Consider the following 26,950-nt stretch of genomic DNA (forward strand, 5'->3'; position numbering starts at 1 on the left):
GGCAATGTCAGTACTTGGTCTTACAACTGGAGGTAAACTTTGGTTCCTTTCCCTTTGGTATCATAGAGTATGCACATGTATGATCAGGATCTGCATAGAGGACTGATAGCATATGGTTTTATGCACTAAATTATTATGTAAGTATTAACAAGCAGCTGCAAATATCGAGTCGTCCAGTCTGAAACTTGCTGTATGCTTCTGTAGAGTGGCAGAAAATACCAGCACTGCGTAAGTGCTGCTGGCTCTGGATAGTGTAGCATGGCACCCTGGAGTGGCCGGCAGCATCCATCCCAAACTGGGTGACCCTACATTGTTAAGCTGTCTTTGGACCCACACGCTGAGCCTCGGCTTCCATAACATGACTGGGAAGTGACAAACACTCTGAAGAAAAGGGAAGGCACAAGGATATGTCTCAGGATGAGGATACTCATGTCAGCTGGTGTGGAGGAGGCCATAAGGAAAGGGGTTGGAACTGGTGTTGGCGTATGCATTCATATAGATTCCTATATATATGCCTCTTTATTTCATGGAAAATTTAGTAAGAAGCACAGAGCTTCCTTAAATTACAGGAAAATAACTCCTCATAGTAATTTACCCTGCTAGAGTATCATCGTCTGCTTGTATCAGATTTTGTATCTAAACCTCAGCTGCATCTGACAACAACTTGCAATTTTTTTCTCTTCTATGTTTAAGCAGATACCTGAAGTCACCTCTTCTGAATCAGTGGTGTGAAAGGAGAAGCAATGTATCTTTCAGAAAAAAGTGAAAATCATCTACCTCTCATTAAGACATTCTTCAGTTCTGGTAAATTGTTCATTCTTTCTTTTTATTCTGTGCCCTTCCTGAGTTTTAGTGGGATGTTTGTTAGACACTTTAGGTATAAATGAATCATTTCCTTTAATGGAGTTCTTCTCTTTAATATTATATTAATATAGAACTATACAAATATGTAAGTTTTTATATATATATGTATGTATATATGTGTGTATTGCCATCTTTTTCTGGAAAAATGAGCAAAATATGTATGTTAACACGTATCACTATGAAAAACTTATCTGTCTTAACAAGATCTTAAATACAGCAAGCATGTTGCAATTCACAATGAAAAATCTGTCCTAAGGGTTATGTTGTCTTCATATGAAACGAAATGAGTAAATGAATGAAGACTATGGTATCTTGAAGTGAGGTCCGGGGAATAACTGAAAGAATGGAGCTTGTAAAGCCAACAGTTTATGTTCTTAAGAGTATATTATATATCATCATCTCATCAAATAAACTTAGGGTAAGAATTATTCAGGTTATTATATTGTTACTGTTTAATAAAATTAAAAATATTTATTTTCGAATACATGAAATTCTGACATATTTGATAGCATCACAGAATATTCTGAGCTGGAAGGGACCCACATGAACCGTAGATTCTTACAGTTGTTTAGATAGATCATTAAAGAAAGCTGTGTGCAAATCTAGTGGGCACATGTTTTCGTTCTTACTCAGGTCGTCCATGAGGCCAGATTCTTGCTTTTCCAAAGATAAGCACTTTGTATAGTATCTTAATTAAATTTCTCAGTGATCTGTGAAGATTTATACCACTTTAAAGAACAAATGGAGCAATGAAGAAAGTAATACATTTTTGCTGAACTGAATAAATCAGAGGGAATAAACTGTTGCTTCTGGTAGCACTGCCTCTGACACAGAGCTCTGAGCCTCACTGGGAGTCGTAGGTGAGCCATGTGCTTCATAGCTGCATTCACATGAGAATAAGGGGTGTTTTTGCAGTGGTGGGTTGTGTCTTTTCCTAATGAAAGGCAGCCTTACCTTCTGGCTTTGCATTTACTTACATTTTCCTGTATGAGTTTTTTTCTTAGGCTTTAAAATAACGAACTTCTCTTTTGCACAGACCTCTGTCATCTCCTGCTAGTGCTCCCTGGAGAATAGACGGTCACAAAAGTGAACTCTGTTTCTGGCTGCATACAACATCTGACTCTAGAGTCCATGAACTGCCCATGCAACCATTCCTGTTGCTTCAAACGAGTAGCCCAAAGTAAGTATGAGAATTTGGGCTCATACATTTAAAGTTGTTTTGGATATTTTTTATTTGGGCAGCTTTTGTCTGGTATCGCTTAATGAGAGGCCGAAAAACATAGAGAAGTAAAGTCATATAGTGCGCCTAAAGCACTTTTTACTGAGATCAATTCAGCTTACATGGCTGCAGTAGTGTCATGGGCATGAGCAGGTGACACATGCTTAGAACTTCTTGGGTTTGGGAAAGGATTCTGCTGGAATTAAGAAAGGCATGATAAAGGCATTTATTGACGGTAAATTATTTCTTGCCAATAGTTATCTAAACGTTCCACCTCACCGTACTTTTGTATGGAAATGGGAAGTAAGCTTTGATCTTCAGATTTTAAAATCTAAACTATAAAGAATTTTGAGGAAAGGTGAAAAAAAAATAATTCATCTGTTAGTTTCCTTTACTTTGGGAAATGAGTGGGAAAAAAGAAAGAATTTATGGAAGATGGGAATCAAGGCTCTTCTGGCTGATACCCTGAGTTACTTTGCTAAAGACAAAGCTTTCAGAGTGTTGTTTGCTACCATGGGCTAGCCACAGTTAACTGGACATCAGGGTTTTGCAAAACTCTTCAAGTGAGGCAAATAGTCAAAAGAAAGAAAAAATGCCACAAATTTCCCTGTAATAAAATCTCTAAGTAGATAACATAATGGAATGTCAGACCGTGTCTTATGAAGGAAAAATATTTAAAACCAAAGACAACAAAAAAGTCTTTCTCTAGGGAGCTCTGTACCCTTTAGTCTCCAGCTGACCTATTCTGCCCTGTTGGAAAGGCCTGAGCTCCCCAGCGAGCTGCCAGAGCTCTGGAAGCATCTGGCAGCCTTTGGTCTCACTAATACTTAGAAGTCTCTAGGGCTGTCTATAGTCTCAGGAAACATATAATTTTTTCATTTATTCTTTTATAAAACCTTTTTTCCTTCTACAGAGATGTGTGGCTGATCCATTGTAAGTCTTTGTTCTACATGGTGGTTTTAATCCTTTTGCTTTGTGTATATAAAAAGCTACAACTTTCCTGTGCTTTGCTCATCTTTATCCTCAGCAGTGAAGTTCCTTCCACAACAGAAAGTCAGTAGGGTGGAATGGCTGCTCCTGCCCAGCTGCTGCCTGCCCATTTGTGCAGCTGTCCAGACCTGTTCTGCTCCATAGTGCATTTAAATATCAAGGTGGGTTTGGTTCTAATCCAGAATTTCTTAAAATGGGAACCTGGAGTTAGATAGTGTGCTGAAGCTTTGACTGGTCTCAAAAAAGCGTCCTCACAGTCTGAATTTCACAAGAGGTTGTTTTTGGGGCATCTCAAGCATTGATTTAGGAAGTTTTAGACATCCAGATTTTGGATCTGGCCGTGCCATCCTGCAGGTACACGGTGGGACTACAAGCTGTAGTCTCTCTAAGCAGAAACATGTTGGAATAGGGTTCATTTCATCCAAGTGTATGTGTGCTCCCCTCTCCTGCCTTGCACACCAGGAACAAGCAGACAATAGCAGTGTTTTGCACTGAGTTCATGCTGTCTGATTGCATAATCCAGCTGCTTCAGTGTAAATCGAAAAAGATTTTGAAAATGTGGAGATGTCAAGTGCTGGCAGAAAAGGCATTTAAAAATACAGGAACTCTAAGATTCTAAGAGATCATATAACCTGAATTTTTCAATTAATTCCACCTGTTTTGTCCTCCCCTTCAAAAAGTGAGATCTGGAGCTGCTGTGTGGCTGGGCTAAAGAAGCCAGCACATGTCTCCAAGGGCTTACTGAAGTAATGTTTCTTTGAACATGAGCTAGTGTAACCTAGGGACCACTTTCTTTAGGACAATTAATTCTGAAATATTCAGCAAACTTTCACTGTCAAATATGTTGCATTTAGTGCCATTTAATATCAAGGAGTGAGACTAGTTAGAATGAGAGGAGAAAGATGGCTGTCTGTTAAATCCCAAACCCTGTGAGGCAGCTGCTTTTCCTGCCCAGCCGTCAGCACTGCAGTGCTTCAGGGAGGAGGAGAGCTGTGGAGAATGAGGTAGAGCATATTTTGGCTGTTCCTCCAGCCTGGCCCAGAGCATCCCTGCCACCAGCTTGAGGAACGTGCTCCTCAAGAAGAGGATGGGCAGGAGTTTGGGTCCGGCTGGGCCATAGCTACAGAATAGGGTTGAACTTGGCATTCTGTCAGGCTGGCACATGCTCACTCTGAGTGTGCAATTGCACTTCCAAGCCTGGTGTGGTCTGTGCTAAAGGCTGGAAGAGAAGCTGAAATAGGATTCACCAAGGGCAAGGATGAAAGTCCTCACTCCAGAGTATTTGTGTATTTATTTTTTTACCCACTATAATTTGTGAATGGCCAGGTCAGGTCGGAAATGCCCTTCTGTGCAGCACAGTTGGAGCAACAGTCTGGGTCCAGCCCTCTCTGGTGTTGCCAGCCTACCTCTTATCCTTGTCCTCCATTGGGAACTTCTATAGGTCATCTCAAAATGAAAGGACAAAAAAGGTACATTTGAAGTCACAGCATTAAGGTGCAAAATAACTAGAGGATTTATATATTTTTATTTTTTATTAAATTTTTCCTTTCATAGGATGATGACCCTGTAGCTGAAGTTTAAATAAATATTCATGTAAATTTTGAAAAAGAATAAATTTTGAAAAAGCCAGTTGGGGGTTGGTTGGTAGTGATGATGATGATTAATGCTGAAAACAAGAACATGCACTCAAACCACATGTGTGATTTTCGTAGGTCAGTTTAGGAAGTTGCAGAGAAGGAGGATATTCAAATGTTCACTTGTTTTTGTAAACCCAAAGAGACTTTAGATCACATATTCACTGAACTTTCAGAATTCTATCAGACTGTATGTATGCACTTGTTAGTCCTTAAACTAGTGAGATGTCATTAAAACATTCATTGACACAGCCACTGTCTATGTTAGCTAGACCTTCAATATTACTAATTCAGGTCTTCCTGCATTTGCATGCAGCACCTCAACTACAAGGCTTTAATGCTGTTCTCTGTTTTGTTCTGCTGTCAGGTATTCAGCTCTAGTGTCTTCTCCACTGAAGAATTTCTATATTACTGCTCTGAATGCAATCTGTTTTGTATGCTCGTGAACTAGCTCTAGGACTTGAAAAAAACTATTTTATATTCTGCACTGGTTAATTTTTCATTTCTCTGGCACCTTGGTGAAAAGCAGTCAACACAGTTAACAATATACATTGTGCAACAATAAATATTTTATTGGATATATAATCTACACAATTTACAAGTTTGATTTTTCTCTGGGAGTTTGAATAAATCCATAATTTTGAATACTTGGTGGAACCTCATTTTTTATAGTATACTACTCTATAATCACTGTAAAATGTATGATTTGGTTTTTAATAGGAACTATAGACATTACCTTAGTTTTTTCCTAACATTGCTAAACTCTAATAAAGCTATTTTATAGGGAGAGTAGTCTGGAGAAAGAAATATGGAGGTTTCATCCTGGGAACTTTATATAATTTATATGCTAGTAAATTATAGTGTATTCCTTACACAAGATAACATTAAGGAGTTCCTTTTTAAAAATATGTCTAAATACTTGTATGTCTAGTTTATATATGAATTTGTTGTGCAGTTGTTTGGTTTTGTTGTGTTTTCTCATTTATTCTGGTGGAATGAACAGATTTCTTTATATATGTCTAGCTTGTGGTTCCTATTCTTGCCTTAAGCCCATTGTAATTAAGGAAAAAATTCTGTTCTTTTCTGCTCTAGCATTTCCACTCTACACCTACAGGTTTATGTTTCTGTTCATGGTTTCATATACAGGAATGCAGCGGTGGAGATGATTTGGTTTCTTTATATATTAATAGATTAGGCTTTTACTGTTGCACACATGTAGAAACTATACTTGATCCAGGAGACAAAAAGATAAATTACTCTGTATGCAGGGTATTGAATTCCTATCACTATATTGTGATATATTAATTCTTCTTTAATGCATTTATTCTCACTGTGTGCCTGTGAGATAGGGAGTCTAAGTCATAGTTGTCTCAAAGATTGGGGATTAAGCCACAAAAAGACCCAAAGCAACTCAACTGAGGCTGCACAGGATGTTTGTAGCTGAATAGTGAGAGATCACAGCTCTGAGTGGCAATGTTAAGTACAGGATCACCCCCCCTCTGTTCCAAGGCTTCAGTTCTTGCCTCAGAAGCTATGCTTTCATTTTGTTTAAATAAAATTCCATTTGAAATAAGCCAGCAGTTCTAAATGCAAGTATCATAGTCTGCAAGACAACTAAGGGATTCTAAATACAATGTTATTGAGAATGTGATTCCCCACCATTTTCCCCTGTTACTTTTACCTTTCTGGAACTATTGACCAAGTCTCTTGATGGAGCACAACAACATTAGTGCCTATTTGAATATAAACAACATTATGAAAAGAAGATGTAGCAGTTGATGATTGTGGATGGGTTTCAAGCACATAGGAAGAAAAATATTTTCATGTCCTCCAAAGGACCAGCAAAAAAAGGCGAAAATAAACAGTGCCTACCAGAGCAAAGTTACCCAGCATAGCTGGCTACATTTAGGATGGTGAATACTTTCCAAAGAGGGAAAATGGAAGCTCAGGTGCTCAAACAGTTTGAAATGAGACTGGCAAATGTGTTCAGAAAGCAATTTGTGATTAAAGTGTGTCTGTTCTGATTCTAATGTTTGTTTCTGTGAAAGAAACTCATTTTTGGTAATGCATTTGTTCCAAAACCGGTAGCCTAAATATTGATGCATGTTTGCAAAGTTGTGCAGTAGGTGCACAGATTAGCTCAAGGTTCAGAATTCCCTCGGGTAACAGGAACTATCAGTTGTGTCTCCCAGATGAAGATAAATGTGTTTTCTGTTGACAAAACAGTTGTCTTTATTCTCATAATGGAGGACTTTAATACTGCTTTTTTAAAATGTCATCCACCTTCCCAATATCTTTCTTTTCCACCTTATCTGCTCTCAAAAACTCAAGATGAAGTAACCTTACTGCACATGAACACTTCTTGAAGTTTCATTAACCTCCTCTAGCCTCTTTGTGTGCACTTAGTGACTAGAAGATCTTTACAACCACTTTAAAAGTGATTATTGTTCTGGCAGTACCCTCCACAAGGCTTGCTGTCTTGCCATTGAACTGAATGGGCTGTGCACAGGACAGTATCTTGTGTTTTAGCTGGGAACCGTAAGCCACAGATAAAGGAATTCAATCATCTTGCTATGCTAAGTGTAGCAATTTCTTTGATTTTAGACCTATGGATCTTTGTGTAAAACTCCGTCGGTATTTTCTTCTTTCTTTAATATCTACCTTTTTTGTTTCTAATCATCCTTATCCAGTTCTTCCTTTTCCTTGTTAAAGATATGGCTGTCACTGGGCTACCCCTTGCTTATCATCAGCAAACCCACCTTTCAGAAGGATCTACCTTTTTTCCATGTCTGAAGTCAGTAAGATTTAGCCTTGTCATCCTTTATGAGAGTCCCATCATTGACTATAACCCCGTGGTTGACTGCTGTGTTATGCAGAACTAGGCAGGCTGCAAGGATGTCAGATGTGGTATTGAGTCTGTGCTTTGACAATTGGAAAAGACACTGAGAATGAGATTTTACAATCCCAGAAGACCTTTGAGTGATCAATGAATTCTGAGTAAGTGAACTAGTAAGTGAACTTCTGCTGTTATGAGGGCAAAATCAAATTAGATCCATCAGCTGTTTCTGTCCTGGATAGCCACTGTTGCCTAGAAATTATACAATAAAAAAGTAACTAAATCGGATGTATGAGACAGGGGATCAATGATGTGTTAGAATAAATGAAATGTAGCAGTAAATCAAGCACCTAAAGTATAAACCATATTGTAAAAATCTTGACAATAAAGAGACAGTTTTCTATTTACGATATTCACAAAAATTAGGACTCAGCAGAGTGAATAATAAATCTTGTTCAAAGTTTGTTTAGTAAACTAGTAATGTTATGAGACTGAGCTTTGATACATTCATAAGATACAGGCTCATCACGTTACAAGGCATCATTCTGATGTGAAAATGCTTGTCTCATTATTAATAATTGACAGAGCACATGATGTTATTCACTACAGGAGCCTATTAACTGAGCACGGGTAGCAGGATATAGTTGCTATATATATTCCTGCTACAGCAGGCATAGTCTGTCCCTAAGCGTAAAATAAAAGGCATTAACTAATCTATGTAGTTTCCGTTCAGTTCTTTGGACAGTGTCCACCTGCCACAGAGTAGATTACTGTGGTCAATGTGGAGAACAACTTCTCAAAGTCTGTACCATACCTTGAAGCTTCTCAACTGTCCAAAATTTTGCGTTTAAGAAGGGAATTGCTGCTGAAGTGGGTCCACTGACTACAAGTAATGTTTATTAATTTCTGTGAGTATTAAAGAGAACATCCACCAAGGATCAAAGCTGCTTGTGATTGACCATATGCCTGTGTTCTGTGATGTTTACCACTTTCTTCCCCCTCTGTCTGGCATACCAATGAACCTGGGTCATTGAAAGAGGCAGCTGAGTAGGATCTGGTGAAAGCTATGACTTGAGAAAGTGGAAGTCATAATTCATCACTCAAATCTGAATTAACAGCTTCACCCACATCCTAAGTTATTATGTAGACAGGTAAGAACTAGAAATTTTTTTTTTTGTTAGCTTTGTTTTCTTCCTTTAAGAGAAAGAAATTATATTCACAACTTATAACTCTAAGGTCCTTAATGGGTTTGCAATCAGTCTGCAATTGTTCTTGTTTCTTCGGGGACAAGAAAGCCTAAAATATCCTGGTTTGTCATTAAAATTATCAGATTTATAGAACCAGTATTTTGTAGTCAGTATAGCCTGTTCTCCCAAGTGGCAGGCAGTATTGATGACATGTCTACAAAAGGTGGGTTAGATGGTTCAAACTGCTGAACAGTAGCGAGGGTACTGATGTCAGTGAAACAGAGCGTTCTGTGCTAGAGCAGAGTTTGGAAAGGAATGTGATCTTTTCACCTAGGGAGAGGAAGGGGAATGTTGTTTTCTCATTCAGGTTAATCTTATTTATAAAATGTTAACTTTATGTCAGTTAAGTTGCAAGATGAAATTTTTTCCTAATAATAAAGCAGCAAGTGACTTGTAGATATACTGAGTTACAGCATCTATGGCATGTCATTAGGCTGTAGCAAACGGTCCCTAGATGCTGTATTATATTCAGACCAAACCTATTCTTCTTCTCTTCCTAATTAGCAACTAAAAGATAAATAATTTTGCTGTCATTGCAGCACAATAACAACCAGGGCAAGGCAATGACCAGTGAGCTTTGCCCTAAATCCTGTAGCAATAAATGTTCAAACAAAAAGAATCTCCCCACCCCCACTTCTTACTTAGATTTATTAACTTGAGATGAATGATTTTGCTGTCAAAGTCTGTCAGTGCCATGCAATGAAAATAAAATCGGTGGCAGTGCCTCGTGTGTGAAGCCACTCATAGTATCTAGCCTTAAATATTAGCACTGAAGCTTCAACTCTAGCCTGCTCCCCACCCCCATTCATTAGCTTTCTAAATCCTCCTGTCTTTGTGGAATCACTGCAGCAAGTTGAAAATGATATATGTAATGAAAACTCCTGTCTGCCTAGTGCAGAGAGGGTGGAGAAAAAGACTTTGCTTAGCAGTCACTGCTGTGCTGATTCCAGCAATGATTAGTGCAGACTTTGTTAGAGAAGCTCAAGAGCAGAATATTAAGGCACAAAAGGGAAACTCATTGTTTCTAAAGATTTGTATCTGCCTGGCTGGTTTTGTTTCCTTTTTGGGCACTATGACAAAATGCACTTAGATAAGAAAGAAATGCATACGTCTTTGAGGCTTTGTTATAATTTGGGTCTATTTTCAGTCTTATGCTATAAATACAATATTATCTTTTCAGTATGGGTATCTGATGAGCAAGAAACCATACAGTTTCTGCTTCAAGTGCAGACAGAGGCAAAGGGAATGACACTGCATCATATTGCAGTCCAGTTCAACTCAGTAAATTGTGGGTATGGGCAAAAATATCAACAGATAAATGTTTCTGAGTTTTTGTTAACTATGTACACACAACAAGATGTTGGCTATTTAAAAGAATATTTCATACTTTTCTGCATGACACACAAAAGATTTGATTTCTCAGAAGCACTGGATTTCACAGTGCTGATGTAAGTTAATGACAATGTGGGTGTTCGGCATCTCTGATGCCAAGCTATAGTTGTACCTGATAAGTCAGGGTAAGGAGCCTGGATGTCTAATAATCCTATGCATAATGCAGGACTCAAGCACGTTCTGCCTCATAATGTGAAACAAAATCTGTCTCCTAACTATACAACAGTGGTTATTTTCTTGATGGGAGTGTAAATTTATTATAGTCCAGATGTAGCATAACCTAAAAGGCCAGCAATGCAACTTTAGGGCTTGAAGCTCTACGGCCCTCCCTTTGCTTTCAATGAATCTATATACGAGCTGTTGTTGCTCAGACACAGAAGGTTTGAGATGTTTGCATTCATGCATACACCACCACATTTTTCCTTCAGGTGTCTGGACAAAATTTCATCTGTTTCTGAAGCTCTTTTTTGTCACTGGACTGTAGAATATGTCTTGGAGACAGATGTTGTTCTTAACTGCTGGACTTTATAGTCAGATTGTGTTGTTAAAGATGCTTTTTAATTGACTTGGTATTTATCCCACGTACAGCATATAATTCAACTGTTGTTTGTATCCTGGTATACCTTGAGGTGCCCATGGAGATAAAAGCTTGTTTAGTACCCAACATGCTGGAAATTTGTATTATGAAAAAGTCCTTGCCCTGAAGAGTTCTATAATTTTCAACTAATGTGATGTGAAAAACAGGAGGAAGGAAAATGGAAAGCATGGGGAAGTAAAATGAGTTGCCCAAGTTCTTTCAGCTGGTTTCCAGCTTGTAATCCAGTCCCTGAGCAATGAATCACACTGCTTACCAAAGGCCAATTTGTGAAGGAATGAGCTCCTACTGTGAAGCAACAGGCTAGTACATGCCTATTGACTTCCCTGCCAGATCTTCCCAGTCTTGGCTCTGTGCTGTGCTTTGCTACTCAGCACAATGTCCAAAAACGTTCACAGCATAGCTCAGAGGCAGCAACAGACTTGGAAAAAGCCACAGATTATGCTTTTGTGTGTGTGTGTGTGTGTGTGCGTGTTCTGGATGCATATATACAAACTCCTCAGGATGGCAGAATATTACAAACAGCTACAACTACATTTGATTAATGTCTTTCTCAAAATCGACTTTGAAAAACAGCCTCAGGTATTAAAATGATCGACATGTAGTGCTAATCAAAATGATGCATATTTTTAGGATACAAGAACTTTGGGCTAACAGTTCTGAGTCTAGAAGTGCTTACTTTTTCTCATAATCAAAGATACACTTTTCCTTCTGCAATCTTAGCATCAGACTTCCTGAACCCACTGGGCTCCAGTTGGGGTTTATGGTCATATATTAATGAAGAACAGTGGTCTTCTCCTTTTAAATTGAGCAAATATGGAGATATTCTTCCTTTCAAGTTCTGGACCTTTTAAGCTATTGTGATGCTTAGTAGAGATTCCTTTAAAAAGATTCATTCTTGTTGAAGTTTGCTTTCTTTCCTATTATGATTCCTTCATTGCATATATTAGATACTGAATTTGAGTGAAAACATCAAAAATGTGTTTATGCCAAATGCTCTCAAGTTCTGAATCGTATATTCTGTGGATCGTAGGATGTGCTGCTCTGTTGTCTTTTACTTTTCTCCCCTGACAATTTTATTTAAAAATAGCCAGAGAGAAACAGATGACAGCGTAACAAAAGGTCCACACTGTACCATATCCCCTCCTCCAGCCCGAAGTCCCTTGTTCTAACAGAACTCCTTTGCTTTCCCCTTTGATTTGCACAAATCTACCTTCAGAATTTTTCAAACATTGCAGTGCATTAAACACTACAGCAGATGGTGCTTTTTGACGATGCCTTTCTACATGAAGCAACATTTTGTAGTGTATGCTGCATTATCAAAAAATCAAACATGTAATTATGCAAATATGTATGCCTTTATAATAATCAAGTTTTATTGTAAATGGTTGATGCACATCAATTTGATCCTGTAGTGCTGCTTTAAGTGCAGTTTAAGTGGCTTTTCAGTGTACCCAGAGGCAACACAAATGCATCTCTGGAATATTAATAAAATCCTGAATCTTTGAGACACCAACTGGTACAGCATTGCTTATACTGATTGAAACTAAATGCTAATCCTTTCCTTTATTTAAAAAAAAAGTACCCTTTGTTATTTAAAACACTGATATTAGTGCAATATAAAGGGCCATTTTATTTTAAATTGTATTGTAGTGTAGTTGTTAAAATAATGCCTAATCATACTGTATTCAGATTCTACAATGTAAATTTGATGAGACGAGAATCCAATAATTTTACAGGCATGAATACAGAGATGTAGATTAATATGTCCAGTTTTTATAGTTCTGTAAATTTATTAAGGAAATATCTGTTTTTATATTTCAATCCTGAATGTCGCAGCTTCCAAGTAACCAGTTCCTGAATGCTGGCTAGAGATGGTTTTGCTTGTGAAATTCAGTGAGCTAGATACTTGTGGAAAAAAAAAATCAGCAAGGATTTTGACATCCATAATGAAGTGTAAACTTTATTATTGATCTGATCCTGGCTTTTATACATTGGTTAACTTCACTGGTCTAATGACAGCCGTCTCTCTGAATGCACACATACAAATTCTGCTGTGGTTCGAGTCAGCAGATGGGCTGTGGATACAGATAAACCAAGACTGTAAATTATGTTTTGCCTGTTTGTTCCTCCTGTTCCGAAAGCAGGGCATGAAAGGAGGAGATTGTATTGCTCATGGAGAGAAGGCAGTAGATATGCCATGTCCCCCTTACCCGTTCCAATAGGCTGGGTATTTATTTTTGGGGTGGCTATGAACAGAAGCTCTGTTAACCTGGACTCTCCCCAAAACTAATTTCCTGTAAACTTTGTGAAGCTTTAGAAGTTGAGCTTTCACTCTGTAAAATTTTTGCCTTCCTTTTGGATCTCTGTTTATAATTTACCTTTCTCACCATCTCTTTGTCTTGCAATTTTTTTTTCAGGGTGCTGGTTGTTGTCTCTCTGCCCTTTGTCCTTCCCCTGCCTCTTTCAAAGCTATTTTTTGGTTCCTCTCTGTGCTTGTCTGTTACTCCCCTTTGCTTTTTCCCCCTCACAGATTTTGCCTCCTCTGTCAGCCTTCTGCTCCTCAGATTTTTTTCCAAATGTTTCTCTCAGTTTCCCCATTTGGTTCCTTAGTCCTTCCACACGTGTGTATTTCCTAGCTCCCATTCTGCTTTCCACATTCCCCTTCCAGGTTTTACTCTGTCTGATTTCTGTGTTTATCTTTTTTATTTTCTCCCTGCTTTTCTCAATTGAGATTGGTTTAAAATATTGCAGGAAAAGCTGCTCTTGTGAAATTTCATCCAGATTGCTCTCGGAGCAGCTGCTGTCCTGGCACTTCCGATACTGAATCAAACCTGAGCCTAGGGGATAGGAGGTCCTCAAAGGATCAAAGCTCAGCTTCAGAATACTACCCAAAACATTGGCAAGCAGAATATGAATATAAAACCACAGCTGATAGCAACTGAAACCTCTTCCCACAGTTTTGACATGATCTGGTATTTTAAGAGGGGGTGGCTGATTTTGGGTTTTGGCTGTTTTTTTTTTTCTTTCCTGAAATAAGGGATTTCCGTCTCCCCTCATTAAGCATTCTTGTGACTCCAAAGCAGGGAACAGACATCATGCATTTAGAGAAGGCCCTAGGGCCCCTAAAATTTTCGGTACGTTTTCACTTTTTTTCTTAACATATAAGCTCACGTAAATACTAAGATTTGAAAAGCTATCAGAAGAAAATTCTGTGTTAATAAACTTCCTGCTCTTACTGAGGCAGCAGATTACTTAAAGTAATCAGAGATGCTGAAAAACAACTGAGGGAATTTTCTAACCTGAAAAAAGCTCTTCAGGAACTTCAAATTAATAGAAACATTTTCATAAAATTATAAAGTTGAAATATTTAAAGAAACAAATTTGTAAAATAAATTACTCCTGCCCTTAACTTAATTCTCATGTATGCAAATGTGAAAGCAAAATTTATTACCAACATAATGAAAATTGCTGAGTTACCGTTTTTATCAGCTATGAACACTGAGAACTCTTCTTTTTAGCACGATATTTTTTCTCATTATCTTAAATGACATTTATGGTAAAGCTACTCGCTTTTGAAAAAGTAGGCCTTTATATATAAATCCTGTATGTCTGTAGCACTGAACCAGAGAAGCTACTTGAGTTAACTTATTTGATTATTCACAGAAGAAACCACCCAGGCTCCTGAAGTTCAATGAGCAAATGGTTTTTCCATAAATCTGTTTGTATGTGAAAAATCTGTAAGTACTATTACCTTTGGATTGCATTTAATATTCAGAAACCTAACAATACCCTGCTCTGCTTCTGATTTTGATTTCAGTTGCATGGCATTTCAATCTTAATTTAAGCACAATAATAATGAAATCTACATCCAATATCTTGATTTCATTTGTAAAGCCGTCTAGATGGCCACACAATTTGGTAGTTTTTTTTCTTAAAGGTTCTGTATTGGGAATGCTTCAGACATGCTGTGCCTGGGTCTTCTGTGGGGCAAACTCTTAATTAAAAGAGCATAGTATTTGAATGTGATTTTGCACTACTGAAAAAAAAATATAGATAAAACTATAATTTCATAAATGGCAGTTTGAAATATTTTATTAAAGATCTGTGGACTTGCCATACAAATTACAAAAGATCTGAAAAAATATTCTTAACGGAGTAAGGCTTGATATATATACTTTAAAACTATGAAATGATAGGCAACATTCTGTCTTCAAAGAGAAGTTTGAAACTCATGGTCAATTAATACAGTATTTCATAAGATATTTGTCTTTCCAGGCTGCATCAGTTACATAACAGTGAATAAACCATGATTAAAATAACAGCTCAGCAATTGCCTGGTGTTTTGTTCTAGATATGCAAACATCTGATTACTGGTGTGGCTAGCAATCCTATAGAAATCCTCATGCAAGCAAAGAAGTTTGGTTCAGGCACAAGGGATTTTACTTCTAGCTTATATCCAATGGTGTATAGGTTGCCCATATCTCTTGGTTTACTTTCAAATGTGTTTCCAGACTTTATCCTCTATTCTACCCTCTCTGGTGGTCTATATTAGACTGCAATTACATCTTAAGTTACAGATCTTGAAAGGAGTGTGAACAAGGTCTTAATGTGGTTAGAGATTGCAGAACCAAAACACTTAAAGGCTTCAAAACCCTTATGAGCTCCCATTCCCTGCTTTGCGCAGTGAAAATCAGCTCATCACTTTGCGGTGAAGGTATCTGGTACCTTCCCAGGAAATACTCCTCAATGCTTCAATTGCTGAATTCCTCACAAGACGTTCAAATGAACACCCATTCTCATTATGATTTCTTCTGGTTGGCTGAAATCCTTTAGCTGAAATGCTTTAGCTCTGACCATTTATGATTCTGTTTACTCTTTTGGGGATAACTTATCTGAATGCAAAACCTAAGATGTGTCAGTGCAGGTGTTTCTACATGAAGGTGGCTGGCTTAATGACTGCATTGAAAATAAATATATCATCATGATACTCTGTAGAGAAAAAAAGGTAAAGATAGACTGTTTATGCTTTATTTTTTAATGAATCCTACTAAAAACCCCTGAGATTAGCTCGGTTAGAGCATGGTGCTAACAACACCAAGGTTGTGGCTTTGATCCCCATATGGACCATTCACTTAAGAGTTGTACTCGATGATCCTTGTGGGTCCCTTCCAACTCAGAATATTCTGTGATATAAGTCCCACCCTTTACCATTTCAGTCTTTTAAATTTCTCTGCAGAGAAATCTGTGTTAAATTTAACAGAGATTAAAATTAAGAATTTTTTTTTTTCCATTGAGAAACTGAAGGGAAGGAATATATTGTTTTGTACTGATTAATTTTATTCTAGTTTTTTATACAGTGCTTATAGGTGCAGCAAAAAAAAAAAAGAATTTTGTCAGTAGAATGCTCTCTATGAAATCATGAGTAAACCCATATTTTCCCCAATCAGCTTTCTGGTATACTTATCTACCAGGGTAAGCCCAGGTGCCATCATTGCAGCATGGTATAAAGGTTTGGAGCCTTGGTGTAAGTCCCAGATGTGAAAGCTGTCCCTGCAAGGCAGACACAGGCTCAGTGCACATCCCTGTCTAATTCCAGAGGCTCCCTCTTGGCTCAGGCATCTGCAGTGTGATTCCTGGGCTTCAGAAGACAGTCAGTAACTGTCAGGTGGTATGACAAAGGCAATGGCACTCCATGGGTTGGTAAAAAGGTACAGAGAAAGGCTTTTGTGAACATTTTAACTACATTGTTGGATTTTCCCCTCCTTTCCTCCTGAGGAGGTTATAGAGGGCTGTATCTTCTTTTGAGTTTAAGAGAGCAGTTTCAGCCACTCCCCATACTTTAACTATCTAAGGAAATGAGTAAACCAAAGTTATAGGAACTAGTTAAATAGTCCTGAAATAACACCTGCTCTAGGCTGTGTTCAAGAATAGGTGTACTTGGTTAGTAGGATATTAATCCTCCAATTCCTTGTCTGAGTGAACCTCTGAGACCTGTGAAATTCTGCTGAGAGCCCTGGAACTTGCCATGACATTCTACCCACATGGAGGTGCAAAGATTTCCCAGAAATGCCAGCTCCCTGGTGGCCTGTGTATTGGCTAATGGTGTAACCCAGACATGGTCACTCCATTCATAGATGGATGTCTCTGCAGTTGGATTCCTGGCTATGAGGGACAGGTCTGTCTCACTTCTGGCGGAAAGCTTCAAAAAGCTGACTTTTCTTCTCAATATATCTCTGAAAGTACTGAAATTCCTTATTGAACTGTATCTATTGCTGTTTTCAGACTAGTCCTGTGTTTTACGTCTAGATTTTCTTTTGAATCTGAAATTCAGATAAAATTTCTAAACTTGTTTGTTGCTATGTTCTTAAAAAAAAATGTAGGCTGAATTTCAGGGACATTTCCACTGATACTTTGTTCAAGAACGATTTATAGTTCTGAGAAGTCTTCTTACAACAGTTCTTTGTCAGAGTCTCTCTTTGCATCTTTGGGTTTTAACTTTGAAATTGTCAGGAGAGGGTTTTTTTGTCCCATTTCCAAGCAAAATGAGACCCCCATGGCTGGACTGCTTTTCTTTGCTTCCCTTTTTCAGTGCCTTCCCTCAAATAATTGCTGAGCCAGTTGATCAATTTCGATCAAATATGACAGAAAGAGAGAGGTGTGAGACATGAAGTTTAGGAAGAAAACAGGTACTTCAGTATGTCTGAGAGTCCCAGATAAGTGCTTTTATCAGGGAACAGTGATCCAAAAGCCAGGAGCCAGCTCACCAGTCATCTCCTAGACTTTGCCCCAGTCTCAGCAGGGGCTGTTACCTGCCCCAGTGGAGAGGTTCATGAGGGAGGGGTGCTTTGGGAACTGGCACCTCAAGGACACCGGAGGCCCCAGAGGACAATGGCACAGTGAGGTGTTTGTCAGGGGATGTACAGTGAGATATTGCTCAGGAGCAGCTTGTTACCTTGTGTTTAGGTCTCTGCGGTGTGATGGCAGCCGTGTAATATACTTTACAAGAGGACCAAAGAATATACCTACCTTGGGGTGGCTAAGTTAGCCAGAACTGACAATGAAATGTTAAATAATTAAATTGTTTTAGCTATTACTTGTAAGTGAATGTGGGTTTTAATTGCACTTTAATAATGCCATGCCCTTTATAACCAAAATTAATGTTTTCTGTCTCTCTGTTTTTGAAGTACATGTCAGTTTAATTAAACTATTAATGGTAGACGGATTTTTAAGTACTTTATATTCTTCATTAAATTGTATCTGTTCAACAAGCATAAACAGGAAAATAGACTCAGTTAGAAGCAGATTGACGTTCTGCCTGATAAATCATTCATCATCAGATAAGATGATGAGGCATGCTTGTTTTTTTGTAGGCTCACAATGATAAACAAATCCACTTTTATATTGTAATATTTATTGAGTTCACAGAAAAATAAACAAGACTGTTCACTTTTCATATCAACAACAGGCCTGAAAGCTGCTGTTTGCATTTATGACTGATCAGTCAAGCAATATCTTGATGCTCTGAGGGTCAATCTTAGTTCATTTTGTCTGAGGTGCTTGTTAACAGAGCATTTCTCTGGTCTAAGATATAGTTCTTTCAGGGCCATTCGACTGCAGTAATAATGAATATTTCTACTGTTCCTGCTGTGTTACCCAATTGTGTCTGGAAAGAATTAAAATATCTTTTGATTTGGCAGAAATGATATATTTATAATGCAAATGTTGAGTAAGTCTCAGTCCTTGTAGGATCCATTGCAGAATCCATTGCAGAAAGGCTGATGAAAACAATTTTTTTAAGACTGTACAAGACTAAATTATGGCAAAGTCATTTCTTGTCCTTTGGTAAAGTCTGCAAGTGCTAGTGGGCTGTTAATGGGCTAACAGGCTGAAATTAGGAAACACTGCAGCAACTGCTCGTGATACATTCCTGTGCATATTATACAGGCAGACAAAGATGTAAGTGGTTATAATAGAGACAACAAATGTCCTTCCTTTGTGTGGCAGATCAATCAATAGCCAGGCATGTGATCTTGTTCACTATTATGTTAGTAATGAAACCTTCTTGTGATGTGACAACTGTGGAATAACATTTGGTCACAAAGCTGGTGTTAACAAGCACAACTGGCACTCTGGTAATTAGACTGATTTCTGGTCTACTTTCACAGATTGTCGATAAATGCAGTAAACAACAGGCTGCTTTCTTTCAGAAGAAGTTATATGAAGTTGTCATGCATTTGATGGTATGTACTGTACTCTCCATCTTTTATCAGATTCTGGCAAGGTGGAGATGTACAATATATTTCTCGATAAAATAATGTTTCACAGCAGAAACTTTGTGTGCATTGTTCAACAATCACCTAATTAACCTCAACCTTTTTTTCCCTTGGGAAGGGCGTTTATTTCTCAGTTACAGGTATAGGCAGTTAGATGGAGATGTTCTTCCTCAAATTTTCAATGTTCTCCCCTCTGATAAAGCTGTGTCTGCTGTGTACAGCCATTAGTATTGTTTAAGAATAAACTGAAATATTAAAAGCCATTGACTTGATTTAAAGGCCAAGAATATAGATCTCATACAATTGTAATATAATTTGTTACATTAAACAAAATAACTAAATTCAGCCACAAATGTGCTAGCCAGCTTTTCCATCACCAGTTTAGGACTGTTATATCACACCTCATTTGCTGTGGTTTGCTCTTTCTGTAGACCTGCAGTAGTGGAAAGCTGAACTGTTGTTTGGTATTTTCACCTTCATGGCAGAGTAAGAGGGAGTGAGACCTCCTTCCCTAGACCGTGTACCTCCTCCAAGCCTACAGGCTGGCTCTGCACATAGGAAAATGAGTGAGTGCTGTGATTCTGCCTCCTTCACTTCCAAAGCAGAAGAATTGAGTCAACTGAGATATGTCTGGGGAGCTGCTCAGTTTATTTTGCATTGGCTGCATGGCAAAGCTTAAGCTGGAGGCACTGTAACATGGGCACTGTAAACCAGAAAGAGTTCCTATGCTTGCTCTCCTTTCACAAGGTACATTCAGAAACAGTGGGAAGGGGATGGCCAATAGGACAATGCCGTGGCATGACTGGGCACTGGTGCTACCTGGCACTGCTAAGACCAGATCCATGCTGATTTCAAGAATCCTTACTGGTATGATTTGACTGAGAAGGGTTTTTTCTTGTGCTGAGCCATGTTTTGACCACTTATTGTAACCAAATTCACTCTGAAAGATCGAGAGAGCAGTGAGCATTTCTTCATGGCCATTATCAATATTTGCCAGATCCTAATTCCCTTTACAATCGATGAAAAGCAGTAGGAAAGTGTGTTTTACAGTGGGTACCTAATTTTATGCAGGATTAAAGCAGGAAGATGCCTCATTAGTGGTGAGTGAACATAAAAACAATATTCACACTCATAAACCAGGGAGAGGTTTTGGGCAAGTTCACTCAGCCATAGGTATCAAGAAGTTAGAGGATATAAATAGCAGTGAATGCAGAATGCTAATCTGAATGGCTGGAAACAAATATCAGAGGTGTCTGCTGCTACTCCCTTCAGAGCATTCTCTGTTCTGACAGACCTGAGCTCTGCCTACCTGGAAAATCAGTAGAAAGTAATAATCAGTGGGCAACACCAGGCTGGGAATTTTCTTGGGGATGTTCCTTGCACAGGTCCCAGGGAGGCAACACAACTCCCTATGGGTTGGGTCCAGTTGGTGTATCAGACCTTCCATTCCTCTCAAAGGTGAGTTGCCAGTGACTACTACCTTTCTTCTTTTCTTAATTGAGGAGGTTGTGATGTAGGAGGTAGGCTACCTTGCCCTAGGTGATGCCTCCATCTTGGAAGAACCTTCATCTGTATTCTCATTTCACTGGTCCTCAGGTTCCAGGGCCTCGTATGTGTTGTATAAGGGCACCTGGGAAGGAGAGGTAAGTCGGGGCTCCAAGCAGAAACCCATTTCCACTCCACACAGTCCTAGCTTGGTTGGGAAGGGACTACAGGAGGGCTAGGTCTGACCTCCTAGTGAAAGCAAGATCAGCCATGAGGCCAGACCAGGTTGCTCAGAGTTTCATCTGGTCTGCTCCTGTGAACGTCCAAGAATGGAGATGACACAGCCTGCCTGGGATGCTGCTTCACAGCTCTTCCCCTGCCCACAAATCACACTGAAAGTATAAATGTGTATTTTCAACAGTTTCTTCAGTTCCAACATGATATAGTTTGGAATCAGTGCTTCTCAGAGCTTCATGTAGATTTCTATGGCTAAGCCTCACATCTATTCATAAAAGACTCAAATCTGCTGCTGATGCAACACCAAGATTGCATTCACCTGTCAATGGGAGTCCATAAGCAATGAATATTTTTTTGCTACAGGAAGTGAGAAAATAAAATCTTAGCTGATAGGAGTGATGGGGTTCCAGCACCACTAGCTGCATTAGGTAACAAGAGAGTTAATGTGATTTAAAAAAGAGGTGGTTGGTCAAAGCATGTGTGAAAGCATCATGTGTTTGGAGAAAGAACCTCTGCACTTGGAAGGTAAGTGAAGAAACAAGACAGAGATGTTTTGCCATTTGTATAATTTAAGCTCTGTTGTTTTGAGGAGGTTTTACCACACAGATTACTTTGTCTGAGGATGACAATGCAGAGTGTTTCCAGCACGTGGCTGGAAAATCTTAGCCATAGCTGCCCGTATTTAGACCTTTTTGGTGCACTGTCTGTACAAAAGGTTTTTGTCAGGAAGAAGCACAGTGTTCTCCCTTCTTAAGTGTGTATTTCACATTCAAAAGTGATTTCTTTGGTAAGATTGAATAAATTCTAGTTTACTAGCTTTGATTTTAAAGAAATGTAAAGAAGAGAGTACAAGTTGCCTTGGCATTTTGTGTTTATTTGTCATCAGTTACTTCTATATTAAATTGTTCCACTTACAAGCTAGTATAATTTTTTTCCTAAGTGCCTGCTGCTCCGTCTAGTTGTGGAAAATGAAGCTAAGTTGTTTATGACCTGCACTGTACTTCATCACTAACCTTCAGCAAATGTACAAGTTCTCGAATGAGAATAAAGCTTCACTGGTGGTAGCACAGCATGAGGCAAAGTATAATGCATATTACTGTGGTGCACCTGTGCTGGCTTTCCCTTGCTTATTGGGATAAAAAGTGCGCTTTATTAGCAGGCAAATAGGTAAAGCTTAAGAGGCCAATCTTCTCTGCCTGGCATATGGGGTTCCCATTAACATTAGTGAGTAAAATGGATATATTTTGACAAGAGAGCAGACACTTGAGGGAGCAGATAAGTGCAGAAACAAGGTGACATTTTCATAGTCACTTTTCAGACCAAAACTGAACTTCTAGAGTCTCTAAATGTAAAGATTGCATAATGTGTTTTTATTACTTAATAACTGTCAAAATTCTAGTGAGGAAAGCCAGGTCTGGTCTTGACCTTTAAGAGAACAAAGTGCCAGTTTCTCCCTGGCCCATGCTTAGGCCTGTCCTCAGTAAAACACCTCTTTGATACCTTTCCCACACCCTTAATAGTTATCTTCTAGTTTTCATCTTCCTTATGGAAATGACTAATTAGAAATTCTTTAAGAAGGAAGCTTTGTCACTATGTAGAGATCTCAAAATTTTTTTTGCGCCTTTTCACTCTGGTTTTGAAGGCTGTAGTTGCACGCAAGAAGGTTATAAAAGGATGATCACAGATTTTCTTCTGTTGATGGACGGAGGCTCTTCAACCTCCTTTGGTGTTGCAGCCGATGCAGTCCAGACCTGTTGTCAGGGGAGGTGCACCGTGATGGCCGGAGGAAAAGGATCAGCCTCTCACTGAAATGATACAGATGGTAAGTGTTTTCCCGGTGTTTAGTTTAGGTAAAGATTATTCTCTTCATGTCGTTCTTCACAGGTACAACATATCTGTCTTTCCAATTTCTCACTGAAAGTTAGATCCTGAATTTCTAACTTGACTGGATAAGGCAACTTGCCAGAAGAGATGAGAGATCAGCTGAGCAGGTTTCTAAACTCGGTTTACTGGGGAGCCTCAGGCTTATTCTGGCTTTTCAGGCTGCAACAGTAGCCAAGAACATTTATTCCCATTTCCACTTGGCAAAGAAGATTTTTTTTTTCTTCTCTTTTCTTTCAGCTATGGGCTTCATTTCAGTTACTTCTTTTCTGTCTTTCCAAAATCCAATTACTGAAGAGCTACTTTTTGGATGCCTTTAGCCAATACCCTGTGTGTCCATTTAAAACAGCTAGACACAGATGACGTATAACAGCTTTTTGGTTAAGTGGCAAAACTGAACCCAACCCAGCTAAATCTGAATCAGATGGTTTAAGAAGTTTTTTACTAAATTAACTAAAAGTTATTTATATTCTACATCCAAGGAAAAAAAGCTTAAATACTTGATGATTCCCCCCCCCCATTTTTAGTAAGTATTTTTTTTCAGTAATAACGCATTTTCATTTCAGATTGTAAAGTTATTTTTATAAAAAAATCACTAGGCAATCTCACTTTCAAAATGCTAAAAACCATTTCAACATTTAAAAAAAAAAATCCCTTCTGCTTTTTCAGCCAAAGCTCTGTCCTGTACTGAGCTCAATAATAGGAATTGTCCCCATTCCCCTGTGCCTCAGTTTGTGAGCGAAGGTAGCCCTGTGCGATGGAGGGGCTGTGTGGCCCTGCCTGGCGTTGCGGTCAGTACCAGACACTGCTGTAAGTGCTGTCAGTGATCTGCTCTGTCCTACATGTGTTACTGCTGTGCTCTGCAGACTCACTCAATTGATTCCAATAATTTTCCAGGCTCACCTCTAAGTGCCGCATTTGTACCTATGAAGCTCCTATAATCACAGTCTAGGCAAGGCATGATTAAAGAAGAGCCCACCTTTCTGCTGCCCAGCCAAGTTTCATGAACTTCTTGATAAATTCAAAACCTGGTTACTTTTACAGTGTTTTGGCTCGGGAAATGGTTTCCTGAGACATTTGAGGTCTCTTGTCACTTGGAAACATTGAGCCAATTTAGCTAATGTTTTAATTTTTGTTGGATTTATAATTGTGGTCGTGTCAAGAGGTCAGTTTAGAAAGCTTGGTAAGCTGGAAAAGCTAGCAACAAATAGAATCAAGTGAATATCCTTTCATTTCAACACCTTTTCCTCTCCTTGTTTTAAGCCCAGAAGGAGGCCTTAAAGTTGATAAGATAAATTCAATTATAGTTAAAGCTAACTTTGGCTCTTAGCTCTCATACTACCTTTCCCCATCTTTGCCATCCATCCTGTTGCAATTGTTTAGATTTGCCCCAATAGTAGTTTGCCTATTAGCTTTGCTAATGAATTTACTAGTACAGAAGACGACTTTCAAGGTTGTCCTAAACATAATGAATGTAATTATTTAGCACAAAACCAGGGCAGCATCTTTTTCTCTCTTGACAAGAATAATTCTTTATTCTCTCATTAGCTATGTGCCTTGGTCTCAGTAAACTAGTTATTGACCTGCTCATTTAAGGAGCTTCACTCTAAATGCTTCTTCCCTTATTTAACTCAGACAAGTTCCTCTAATTTCCCCTCACCATGCAGTGCTAGCCGGTAAAATGTAACCATTGTTCATTTGTTGTGAAGAGAGCTGGAAGACAGGAAGCTATTCTTAGATGGATGCTCAGCCTCCTGAGCCCTGCTTGCTTGTCCCTGGTTATAATGGATACAAAACTGTATGGGGCTTAGTAGACATCGTGTAAACTCTATAGGAAATCTGAGCCAATGAATCATGGAGACAGACCCCCACTGAGCATTGTGTGTCTGAATAGACTACAAATAGATAGAAAAGCAGCTTAAGCAAGTGGCTTTCATATGACAAGAATGCATAAATTAGAAAAGAATTGAGAGTGTCTGTTGTTTTAAAGCAGTTGGATTTTTACTTTCTTTACCATTTCCCTGTTGTAAGAAACCAGTAATTACTCAGGCTACTGAAGACCGATGTAGAGTTTTTGCATGTGTGTGGTTTTTGTTGCTCTTTAAGTGTTCTCCATTGGACTGTGCTGGCTCAGCCTGGTGATGCCATCCCACGCTGCCTCCCTACAGCTACCCTGTCCTGTCTGTCAGTGCCTGTTGGGGCATCCTTGGAGACTCCTACCTGGAGCATGACATAGATCCCTGGAGAAAACAGATCTCCAACGGTGCCAGGGCTCTACAGGTGCAGGTCCCCAGCCCCAGCCAGGAGCACAGCACCAGCTGAACTGGGGTTATCCCATGGCAGAAGTGGCAGTCTCTCATCTCACCCTTGCAGTACTCAGTGCTCAGCAGCAGTTGGTTGCCTCCTGTTCTCCTTGGGCCATGAAGTGTGTAGGACTCCCATCAGGTAAGGCCTGACCATCAGAGAGTGGAAGGGCATGGCATTTCCAGGCAGCCTTCTCCTGAAATCAGCCATTGCCTGACCAACAGGGATATCACAGGGGTACCAAGGAGGAGTGCCTGCTTGGTCTGGCTCCAAGCTGCCCTGTGTCAAAGGGTGGGATGTGGGTGTAGAAACTCAGATACAAGATGATGGCCATGTGATGATAGCAAGTATGAGGAAAATGCAAAATCCCAAGATCTAGCCTTTCCCCAGCCTCATGGTAAAAGCATCACTCCAGAAGGAATTTTTTTGCATAGAAATTCAGTAGGCTCCTCCAAGAGAGGGATACTCACTCACTACATCTGTGGTCTGGAAGTAGGAAACAGTCCGCGCTCACAAACCCCATCTCCTGCTGATCACGCGTTGCCAGTCCCTGCTCAGTGACAGCAAGCCAACCACCTAAGGAGCAGCAATCTACCCAGCTTTCTCTGCAGCAGCATCGCAGATCAAAGGCCAGCAGTGATAAGGGCATGTCCTTCCTTACTGCCTCTCTGGCTGGGGCCCAGCGCATCATCGGTGTTATGCCTCTGGAGACTCTGCCTCCCACTGCAGCCTTGTGCAGCCCTGTGCAGCCCCTGCAGGGTGCAGCTGGCCAGGGGTGCAGAGGGTCCTCTGCCAGCAGCAGCTCCAGCATGGGAGAGGGGGCTGAAGGATGGTGATGGTGCAGGCGGAGACAGGACAGCTTGAGGAAGGGCTGGCAGTTCTGGTGCAAGCTCAGCTGCTGACTGGGAAGAGGATATTTCCCTTTGAGAGTGCCATATGTACTACGTCTGCCCTCATGCCTCCTGCACGTGGTGAGCTGGTTTCACAGGCAGGGTTATGGTGCTCTCAGGTCTCAGAGAGCAGTGTCAGGTGCTTGTATTTGCAGGAGAAGAGCTGCTGCTGGCACCCACTGTGGCCTCAGCAGCAGCAGAAGTCATATCCCCTCTGAAGCAGCTGAGGTGATGGTGGTAGGTCTGGGAGCTGCTGGATTCAAGGGCTGGCAAATGGGGCTCTGTGCAGTGGCTGACTGCCATTTTGTTACTTGTTTTTTGGTTGTTTTCTGGCTTTTTTTCCTGTGCCTTTTTTGTTAATTTTGCTATTTTCTAAAATGAAATATCCTATCTCTAATTGTTCACAGATTGTGATAATAGACAGCGGGCAGATGGCCTGTGGTTTGTAGTCCAGCAATCATATGAGAGAGACAGCAGACCTCAGTTGTGTTTAGAAATACTGGTGCTGCAGCGTCTCTCTGTCTCATGGCCCATGTTCCCTCCTGCTGTAATGATCTGGGTTTCTCACTGTGTCACTTGTGCCAGAGGCCCACATAAAGTCCCTGGCTCTCCATAATCTGTGTGGCCTCTGATGAGTCTCCAGATGGGCCTTGGGGGCAGCATCACTTCGCCTCTGTCTAGTGAGGCAAAGGGGTCTGTGTCTTTCCAGGTGGGAAGAAGGTGACACCTGAGTCACTCACCTGAAAACAGAGGGCAACAGACAAGACAGCAGAGAGACCCAGGTTCGGGGGCTGATGCCCTGCAGTGAGGGCAGGCTGGGAAATGAAGGTGCTGTGCCTGTGGACAACCTCTCAGACTGTGTCCCATGGACACTTCTCCTCGTTCAGCTCCTCTGCTGGTGGTATTTCAAAAGCCAGTGCCGTGCCTGCCATTGCCCCACCTGAAATGCAGTTCAGCTTCATGTGAAGTCCTGCAGTTCCCAGCCCCTGTGGTCTGAGGAGCTGCTCCGGAAGGGCAGTCAGGAACATTAACCACCCCATGTACACATATCTGCTGGCTGTGGTGTGACTATGTTGTGCCAACTGCAACAAATCTATAGA

At 39.9% G+C, this 26,950-nt stretch overlaps 1 long non-coding RNA gene across 1 annotated transcript; it reads left to right on the forward strand.

The window, feature by feature from the left end:
• The first annotated feature begins 1,114 nt into the window (after nt 1-1,114).
• Nucleotides 1,115-22,592, forward strand: LOC116791116. The gene is made up of 3 exons (XR_004358610.1): nt 1,115-1,282; nt 1,901-2,044; nt 22,418-22,592. It is a non-coding gene; the product is annotated as an uncharacterized LOC116791116 (long non-coding RNA).
• The last annotated feature ends 4,358 nt before the right edge of the window (nt 22,593-26,950 follow it).

This window comes from Chiroxiphia lanceolata, chromosome 9 (genome assembly GCF_009829145.1).
Source record: "Chiroxiphia lanceolata isolate bChiLan1 chromosome 9, bChiLan1.pri, whole genome shotgun sequence".
NCBI lineage: Eukaryota > Metazoa > Chordata > Aves > Passeriformes > Pipridae > Chiroxiphia > Chiroxiphia lanceolata.